This window comes from Miniopterus schreibersii (genome assembly GCF_964146895.1).
Source record: "Miniopterus schreibersii genome assembly, chromosome: 8".
NCBI classification, from domain to species: Eukaryota; Metazoa; Chordata; class Mammalia; order Chiroptera; family Miniopteridae; genus Miniopterus; species Miniopterus schreibersii.
This window is the reverse complement of record NC_138109.1, coordinates 60,856,494-60,866,051: the sequence shown is the minus strand read 5'-3', so window position 1 is coordinate 60,866,051 and position 9,558 is coordinate 60,856,494. Positions and strand designations below refer to the sequence as shown.

Genomic DNA, 9,558 nt, shown 5'->3' with positions numbered 1-9,558 from the left:
AATTCTAATCTGATGGAATTCAGCAGTAGCAGATGGTTTCGTGGATTGTTTTTTTAAATGTTTCAAGAATAGAGACTCATTTAGCTCAGTTAATGGTGGAGATGGGGAGAGTAAGAAGATGGTGGTGTAGGGATGCAGAATGTAAGGAAGTCAGGGAACACTCTTAACAGCTGTACAGTTGCATCTCACAGAGACCACAACATCATTTAAAAGCTAGAAGCTGCTTTAGAATGCAATGCATCTTGCATTATCCTGGGGGCCCCTAGGCACCCATCAGCCTGACTCAAAGGCCATCTTTGCAATGATACAGCTATTCTTGGTCATTGTTCTATTGTTCCTGCCACTTACTGCCAACTTTCTGTATTCTTCTTTTTGTCTTATGGCTTCTGCCCACTGATGGCATCAGTCACCTCATGGTTTGTGCTTTCTGTGTATGTTTTTCCCTCTATGTGTTTTTCTAATATCTGTTCCTGCCACCAATAGCAGGGGCTCTCCAATGCCTCCTATTTAAACTCTTCAACACAGAAGGTCTTATTGGTGCTGTCGCTTATCTTTTTCCTCATGAGGTAGAGCTTACTTGTCAGAGTACTTCACCGAACACTGATAAACCTACAGATGGGCCACCTTTGGATGAGACGTCCAAATTTGGCAGAATCAGCTAAGGGCAGGATGTGGAAGCTGTGGCCAGCTTTCCTCAGAAGGGGCAATGGGCATTCCAGGAGTATAAGAGATTCCTCCTCAATGCAGAGGTTCATCCAATTTAAGGTAGACCCCAGCCAGAGGTTAAAGTAAGACAGATTTCTGCCCTTAGAAAAATAAAAGCTGGTGAGGTTGTCAGAATGATAGTCTCGGGAGGGAAAATGAATCAGGACTAATTAAATAGACAGGGCACACATGGGAAAAGACTACCACATAATGCACATTTGAATGCCTACACTCAGCCATATCAGATTTCAGGCTTGGGATCATGTAACATAGATGGTGGTAGGTTGGTAGACGGACTTCCTATCACAATAAGTTTTTCTTGGTCAGTATTAGCTCAGGACTGAGCCATATTGAACCAACACACTGGATGCCTCTGGACCCCTGTAGAAATTCCACAGATGCTTTCACATTATATAGGGAGGCAACTTTTCCTCTCTGATGAGTATATTCTTTAGCTAACAGTGGTTCAGGAAATACTTCCTGAAGTTTTGGCTCAGGAACTCTGGACTAAAACATTCAACATAGATTTTCCAGTCCATCCTAAAAGAGCATTACAGTATTAAATATTTTTTCTATAACATATGTATCAGTTTCCTGTGGCTGCTGTAACAAATTACCATAAATTTGGGTGGTTTAAAAAAATTTTATTCTTTCACAGTTCTGGAGGCTAAAAGCCCCAAATTAAGGCATTGGCAGGCCCATGCTCCCTCTGAAGGCTCTAGATACGAATCCTTCCTGGCTTCTTCCTGGCTGTTGATGGTTGCCAGTGATCCTTGGTGTTCCTTGGCTTACAGCTGTACTGCTCTAATTTCTACTTTTCTTTACCTGGCCATCTTCCCCCTGTGTATGTAGGTCTTTGTCTCTTTCTCTTCTTATAAGGATTTCAGTCATCAAATTAAGGCCCACCCTAATCCTGTATGACTTTATTTTAACTAGTTACATCTCCAAAGACCCTATTTCCAAACAAGGTCATATTCTGAAGTTCCAGGCAGACATGAATTTGGGGGTGCATTAGTCAACCCAGTACAACATGTTAAACATTTTGCAATCTTTGGTCAAACTAATAATGGAAAGAAAATCCTATGTTTTTCTTAGACTCCATTAGATGAGGTATATTTGTTATTTGTATCTCTAAAATGGACTGAAACTATGAAACCTTAGGTCTTTGACTAGCTACCTAGCATTATTATAGATTCTCAAAGGATCTGGGCAGAAGGGACATTGGGTAAATGAACACTGCTTATGACTAAGTGGGACTTTGGCTCTTAATCCCATGGAGCACCCCATTTTTAAAGATTTGGGCTGAACCATGGGGCCTCTGGTCTAATGCCCTGAACAAAGGCAAGAAAATGACCCAGAGTCAGGACTATAATTTTCCATAGTGACAAGAGGTCAAAAAGGATTCACTCAAATAAAAAATGTCCCAATGGAAAGAGAAAGTTGATCTCTCTACCCTGGGAAGCAGCAGACACAGAGGATAAAAACATGGGCTTTGAGTCAAGTTTGACATGAATTCAGATCCTGGTTTCACCACTTACTTTCTGGGTGACTTTATTCAAACTAATCATTCTCTTTAAGGCTCAGTTTCCTCATTATAACAATGGAGATAGTAATATCTTCCTCACAGAGCTACTGTGAAGAGTAAATGAGATAATCTACGTCATTCATTTAGTACATGGGAAGTGCTAGCTACAATCATTACCAAGGCCTGGAACAACCTGCCTAAACTGTTCCTATCAGGCCTTTCATCTTCTGGACCCCACACTGATTTCTATTGGAACTTCCTAGATCAAGAAGGCCCTCCCCTGGGGGAGGCATTCTAAGACCCTCTGTTGCCAGCTATGTGAGAGACAAGTTCTCCAAAAAGCCAAACCAAAGAGCACACTCATCACTCACCTAAGCTAGAAGTTGTAACCTGGAGGTTGCAGACTGGCAGCTCCCAGGCCAGATTCTGCTCCTTATGAGATTTTCTTGACCTGAACAAAATTTTTAAAAATTTGGAATTTGTTGGCCACATTTAAAAATCCAATGATGTTTTTTAAAATCCAAATTTCTGGTTTAAAAAAATCAGAAATCAGGCAATACTACGCCTAAGTTTTCCTATGACTAAAGTGTCCTTACACTGTATTGTACAAATTGGCACACTTCTGAAAGTGAGAGGAGGCTCTGTTAATAATTATGCCGAGCAGGTATTAACTGAAACTGCCTGAGGCAAGTCGGGATACGTGGTCAGTCACCCTCCCTCAGTGGTCTGGAGCTAAGTAAGAATAAATTTCTCCTGCTGGGGGTCTGTCTGCTTGTCCTTACCTCTAGGGTTTTGAGTTTTCAACTTCTTTTTTAACACCTTTGTATATCACACCTAATAATTAGTTTTCCATCACCAGAAGCCAGCATCTCTGACCTGGGCCTCTATCACCTTCCTTCTCTAAGAAGGAAGAGTGTAGGGCAAGCCACCAGTCAGTATATAAGCTGGACTTCATTTAGGTGCTATCAGGGATTCTGATAGAATTTCCAATAGAGTAACAAGAACTATGTAATGTCATTAACACTTTGTCATCATCTGATCTCTTATTAAAGAATTCTTGTCTGCATCTATAAGGCATATATCATTGAGTTATGTCACATGTATCACAATAACCATTTAGAGACATTGCAAAATTCTTGAAGTGTCTTCTGAATCATAAAATGATTGGTTTGAGAGGAACATCAACAAATTCTTTGAAAATTCTTAATTTTCAAGGAGTCCCCATCTAATGAATATATTGTATTCCAAAAGTTTGCTTGTAAGTCTAGCATAAAGAAGCAATGTGTTGTCATCCAACACACATACACAGACCAAAAATAAAATGTATTACATATATTACAAAATAAACATGCTATAAAATATCTAAAGATTAGTACTGAGTACTGATCTATCCCTAGGTATTAGTAGTCGGAACTCTATTTAGTAAGAGAAAGTATCTTCTAGGTGTTCTTTTTTTCTAAAAAAAATTACACTTTAGAAATTCTGAACCAAGGCCATTGGTGGGAGAAGTAGCTTACTGAGGGGGTTAGGGAGACATTCTCCTCTTCTGCCCATTTGTATGTGCAAATGTTTATTCATGGAGTGTTTGTAGGACAGGTACAATCTGTATAATAAATATCACAACTCTTTATTACATAGAATATTTAATGAATAGAGAAAATGTCGTTCCTTGATCAGAATGGATTATTTGAAACTTTCAGTGTGGGATATTTAGAGCTGGTGGGTGTATAGGAGAGCCCGGTTTGAAGAAACAGGTGATTGCTTTAAGTTCAATCTCTGCTATTAACTTGTTGGGCAACTTTGGGTAAGTAGCTTACCCTCCTTGAGATACAGCTTTCTTATCAGAAATCTGAATGAGAATGATAACAATAATTCATATTTCACAGACTTGTTCTGAAGATAAATTGAAATAATACATGTATGTGATAGAGCTTATACACTGTGAAATGTTATAGAACCAAAAATAATAGAAAAGTAAATTGATGCTTATTGAGCTCTTATTATGAATGAAGAACTGAGTAATGAAATTATTATTAACTAGCCATCAATACTAATTGCAGTGGCAGCAATAATATCCTTAAAATTGCCAATCTAACTCTTCCTCTGTTGGATACAAATGAAGAGACCAGAGCATCCCTTCTACTCTAAGCAGAAACCAATTAGCCTCCTCCCACTGAAAACACTTACAGGACACCAGTCTTGTAAACACCCTGCCTTCTAATTTTGATGACAATATTACAAATGGATATGATGCTGCATCCTGGCCCACACCCCAGAGTAGGAGTGATATTGACTCATTGAGACTTGTGAATATCATGAAGAAGAAATGCTCCACTTAAAGAGTTGGATAATGGCAACTTTCAGCCAGACTTGTATTTAATATTTCTATGGGGTGGGCGAAGACAATGGTCTTGGGTCGAACTAGAACCCACTAATGATATTATTATTTTGTGCCTAGAACTTAGACTGTTATTGTGTGTTAGTTTGCTGCCATAACAAAGTACTACAGATTGAGTGGCTTAACAGAAACTTATTTTCTCAAAATAATTTAGTCCGGAAGCTAAGAGTCTAAGATCAAGGTGTTGGCGTGGTTGGTTTCTTCTGAGCATTCTCTTGGCTTGTAGATAAACAGCTGTCTTCTCCCTGTGCCTTCACATGGTCTGTGTCCTAATCTCTTCTTATAAAGACACCAGTCACTTTGGATTAGGGCCCACACTAATGGCCTCATTTTAACTTAAGTACCTCTTTAAAGACCCTATCTCCAAATACAGTTACATTCTGAGGTAGTAGGGGTTGGAACTTTGATATATTAATTTTGAGGGGACACAATTCAGCTCATAACACCTTCCCTGTCTACTTCCCTGTCAGTGATCTACTCCTCAAGAAAATTTCTCTGTGATCTCTATCTCCTTTATCTTTCCTTTCTCCCCATAGTCCTTCCCTGCCCCCACTACCAAAACAACGTAGCCCCTTCAGTTTTCAGAGCATTTCAAACAATGATTCACAAATACAACATTGCTGTTGGCAGCAGCAGCTCCATTTCTAAGACTTGGTGTTCAGAAAAGCTCGTGTAGATAGATGGAGTAGAAGTAGTATCACAGAGATACCACTTCTCCGTGAAACACTCAAAAAGTTCTTCTAGAATCCACTGTTCCTTGACCCATATTCTAAGCTTCTACTTTTTTTGAGTCTCTAAGTAACTCCAAGATCTATATCACAACCTCTTATCTACCGGTCTACTTATTTCCTTAAATCCTGGTTTCTTGGTAAGCCTGTTTTATCTTTCAGTCATTTTTCTGGCATGAAACCCTTTCCTCGTCCCCCGCTTGGTTCTTAGTCATTAGCCAGAGGGAAATCATTAGAATCTGACTTGATCTTGTTCATGCCAATTAAGGGTATTGTCTTCATCTATTCACAGAAGAGATCTGAAACAGTTTCATTTTGCAGCCCAGCTCAGGCGAACTTTTAAACAAGGCAACTTGTTGTCTTGATGCCTTGCTTGCCAGTCCATCTGTTCTCCACCCTGCATATACTAAGCTGATGGTTTCAGTGATGTTACACAAGAGGTATTTCATCAGTCTTTTGGCTAGTAAGACATATAGGCATGCTTGTGACCTCATATATTCTGGTTCCATGTAGCTCCGAGACGAAATTAATTGTACTGATGAATATCCTAAACTGAATATGTCATCAAGCATAATATGGATATCAAATCCATCCATGGACAAGGGTGTTAATCCATCAGTGAAAATCAATTCATTTTTTAAGGTCTTTGAAGCAAAAGTTTATAGAGATTTTGAGGCACCAATCTTATAGGATTATTAACTCATAATACTATTTTCCCCCTGTATTTTATTCTTCTAGTTTAAGCCCCACATTGTCAGGTATTGGAATAATTTCAGAATAAAATCATTTAAATCTAGATATCTCAAGTGACTGGATAATAATAGCTCTTCTGATGCCATGGAATGTAACGTCCTCTTGAATGAACTTAAGAGGAAACTTTGCTGAAACAGGTTTGTAAAACTAAATATTTTTCAACTTTTACAAGCAGTCACTTCCCAATCCTCTGGCAAGCATGCTACAGGCAGCCACCCCTATATAAATATGCAGTTAGAAAGATAAACACTCATTAAAGTCCCTAGTGGTAGCATTGTTTCTCAGGGTTCAGCAATATTTGTTCAGTGGGTAGATAAAGAAAGAGATTAGCAATGTTTCCTTTGGGCTCTATTTCTTCCTAATGCCAGCCAGACTTTTCCCTAAGAGAAAGGCTGTACTCTGGGCAAGTGTTCCAGAATGGTTCAGGACAACTTTCTACTTCAAGAACAGACCAGCTTGTCATTGGTTCCATGTTAAGCCACCCAGTTTTTAAGGGCCATTATTTTTTACTAACTTAATAAGGCAGACCTCCAAAATAATAAAAGTAAATTTGCAGTATAGATTTCATATTTAAAGATGTTAGTATAGCTTAAATATTTACACATTAAACTAAGAATGATTCAGATAGATGCCTGATCTAATTTCATAGACTCACAGACATTTGAAGACCTTAATCTATCAGTTACTATGGAAAGATCCCTGGTCTTGGTTCCAGTCTAATTAGGCCAATGACTAACTGTGATTTCTGGGAAAGCTGGGCTGGCCTTTCCTTATAAAATAAAACCGTGGAGTAGGTGAGTTTTAACATCCCTCTGACTCTGAAAATTATGATATTTTCTTGGGGGAAAAAACACCAGATCTCATCTTCCCATCTCATAGGTTTTTGTGAGGACCAAATGACAAGATGTACCCCAACGCATAGTCATCCATTGAATAAAATACACAGGTGAAGGGTGGCTCTATTTGCTTTCTTACCTAGTTAGCATTTGGTAGAATAAATAAAAGAAAAACAATAGCAGAAAATGTTTACCTCTCCACTTTAGAGGAGGAAGGAACTAATTTAAGAACCTAGAGTTATTTATGGTTCTTTCAGATAAAGACTAGGTGAAGTAATTAAACTTGGCACGTATTATTATGTTGGTTACAAGCAGTTGATGCAAAATCTTTGTCAAACAAAGCAATATGGTCTTTTTATCTGATTAAAACTTTAAAAATATTAATAAGCTAATCTTTTTAAGAGATAAATTTAGTATTCAGTCATATGTACAGTTATTTTCTTTAAGCCTTTTTGTTTATTGATTAATTCCAAGTACTTTTCCAGGGGCTGGGGGATACAGTGGTGAACAAAACAGGCAGAGTCCCTTCTATCACATAGCTAACATTTTCACACTGGTGTGGTAAAATAAAAAATATACCAATAAACTAATAACTATAATAAGCCAGTAGAGGGGTAAGTGCGATGGCAACGTTTAAAGCAGGGTAAGGAAGATAGGGCTGGGGAACATGTCAGTGGTCTGGAGCATTTGAGGAGAGATTGGAAGGAAGCAAAGAACAAGTCACATAGCTATAGGAAGGGAGCCCATTCCAGGCAGAGGGGACTGTAAAGGCAAAATCCCCAAGGCAAGAGAGCCCCTGGGATACGTGGGGAAGAGCAAGACAGCCAGGGAGGCAGAGGAAGAATAACAGGAGTGATTCTCCAGGATGTTTTTCTAAGAAAAGTGCGGTTAAACTCATTTTCATCTTAACATTAATTTGCATTAAGTCTAACAGAAATTATTCAACTTTTGGTCTCTGCCTCAGTTTTTCATTTGTAAAATGTTGTGAGGGCTAAATGACTCACTAAATATAAAGAATAATTAAGACAGTGTCTAGCCCAGAGTTAACCATGGAAGGCTAGTTTTGTTTTGTTTTTAATAAAAAATTGTATTTACTTAGAAGCATCAGAATGTCAACAGCTGCAACTGTTTTTTCAATTACAGAGTGGTACTTAGTTGACAGAATAATAATTATTCCCTATAAGCTGCGTCAGAGACAACCGAAGATGAACAAACTACCATCCCCATATCTAACTAATTTGGGCGCTGCACCAACAAGAACCTGCTTTAAATTTCCATGCCAGTTTCCAACCCCCACGCTGCACCAGGGAAGGGTAGTGGCTGCTGAAAATGCCACCAGGACAGGGTTACCTAAGGACACATTTGGTAACATGTTAAGTATACAAAAAAAAGACTGTAAGGTTTAAAAACAAATCTTGCACAGCCTTACATTTCCATTTTTTTTCTTAAAAAGAGTGAGTTGTGTACGGGGAGAGTTAAATACTTTATAGACAAGAAAAAAAAAACCTGCAGTAAAGCCAGCTTACTCACCATCATCACCTTCTTCACCTTCCTCCTTTCCCTCCTCTTCCTTCTTTTTCTTGCCTTTTCCAGCCTTGACGGCCCCCCTTTGTGCCGCATCAGGCTCTCCTTCGCTCGGTGTGCAGCACCCCCTTTCCATATTCCTCCTTCAGCTCAGCAGCCTTCTCTCCCCAGGCTGCTTGTCTCCTGCGGCAGCGCGGCTCCACATCTCTCCCACCTTCTTTGCGGCATCACCGACGGACAGGCCGAGATGCTCTCCTTTAAGTTTTGGGATCCTTGAATTCCTTTTTTCGTTTTCCCTTTAGAAGGGATATAGTTTTCATTTCTCTTTCATAACGGGTCTTGTCCGCCTTTGCCATGTGTTCAGATTTTCCTTTCTCTTTAGCAGACATGGTCTTCCACTCTCTGAGCACTTCTTAGAAAACTCTGAGAAGCTGACCGAAGCATCTGGATGCTACTTCTTGTGCTCTTCCCGGCAAGTTTGCAAAGAAAGCATACGATGGCATTTTGCCCCTCGGATTCTTAGGATCTCCTTTGCCCGTGTTTAGTTCCTTTTCCTCAGTGGGTACACAGTTGCCCAGTGCCTGTCTAGCTCACGCTTGGCCCAGCACTGTCTCCATGGAGCTCAATGTACTGCAATGGAGGTCTGTGGAAGGCTAGTCTTTATTACTGTCATCACCATCATTATCATCTTTTTATTCACAACAATATCAACAGTTCAATTTTTAGGCCAATAGTATTATTTTGCACCAACCATTTATTGGGAGAGTTTCCTTACACATGTTGTTAAAATATTAAATAGGGTCATGGTACATAGTGACTCAAGCACAGAGGTTGATTTATCCAATGTCTTGCAGAGAGCTTAAAGCAACAAAAAAACTGGGGTTTGAAACTTAATATGTTAATCTAGACATACAATTAATATGATATCACATCCATACACTCACTTGAATTTTTCTTTACTTTTTTCCAGCCTTACTCTGTTTCCTCTCTCCTCATGACAACACAGAATTCTTGAATGTTTGCAATGTCTTTCACATTCATTTCCAGCATGTGGTCTGAATTGATTCCTTGTTTCTCAATTACAACCAT

The 9,558-nt window shown here is 39.1% G+C and overlaps 1 pseudogene across 1 annotated transcript; it reads right to left on the bottom strand.

Annotated features, from left to right (window-relative positions):
• Window positions 1-8,467: 8,467 nt before the first annotated feature.
• LOC308560960 (high mobility group protein B1 pseudogene) lies at window positions 8,468-9,558 on the bottom strand (annotated as a pseudogene). Its single transcript has 2 exons — window positions 9,446-9,558; window positions 8,468-9,054 (listed from the first exon to the last, which is right to left on the bottom strand). The product of its transcript is annotated as a high mobility group protein B1 pseudogene (transcript).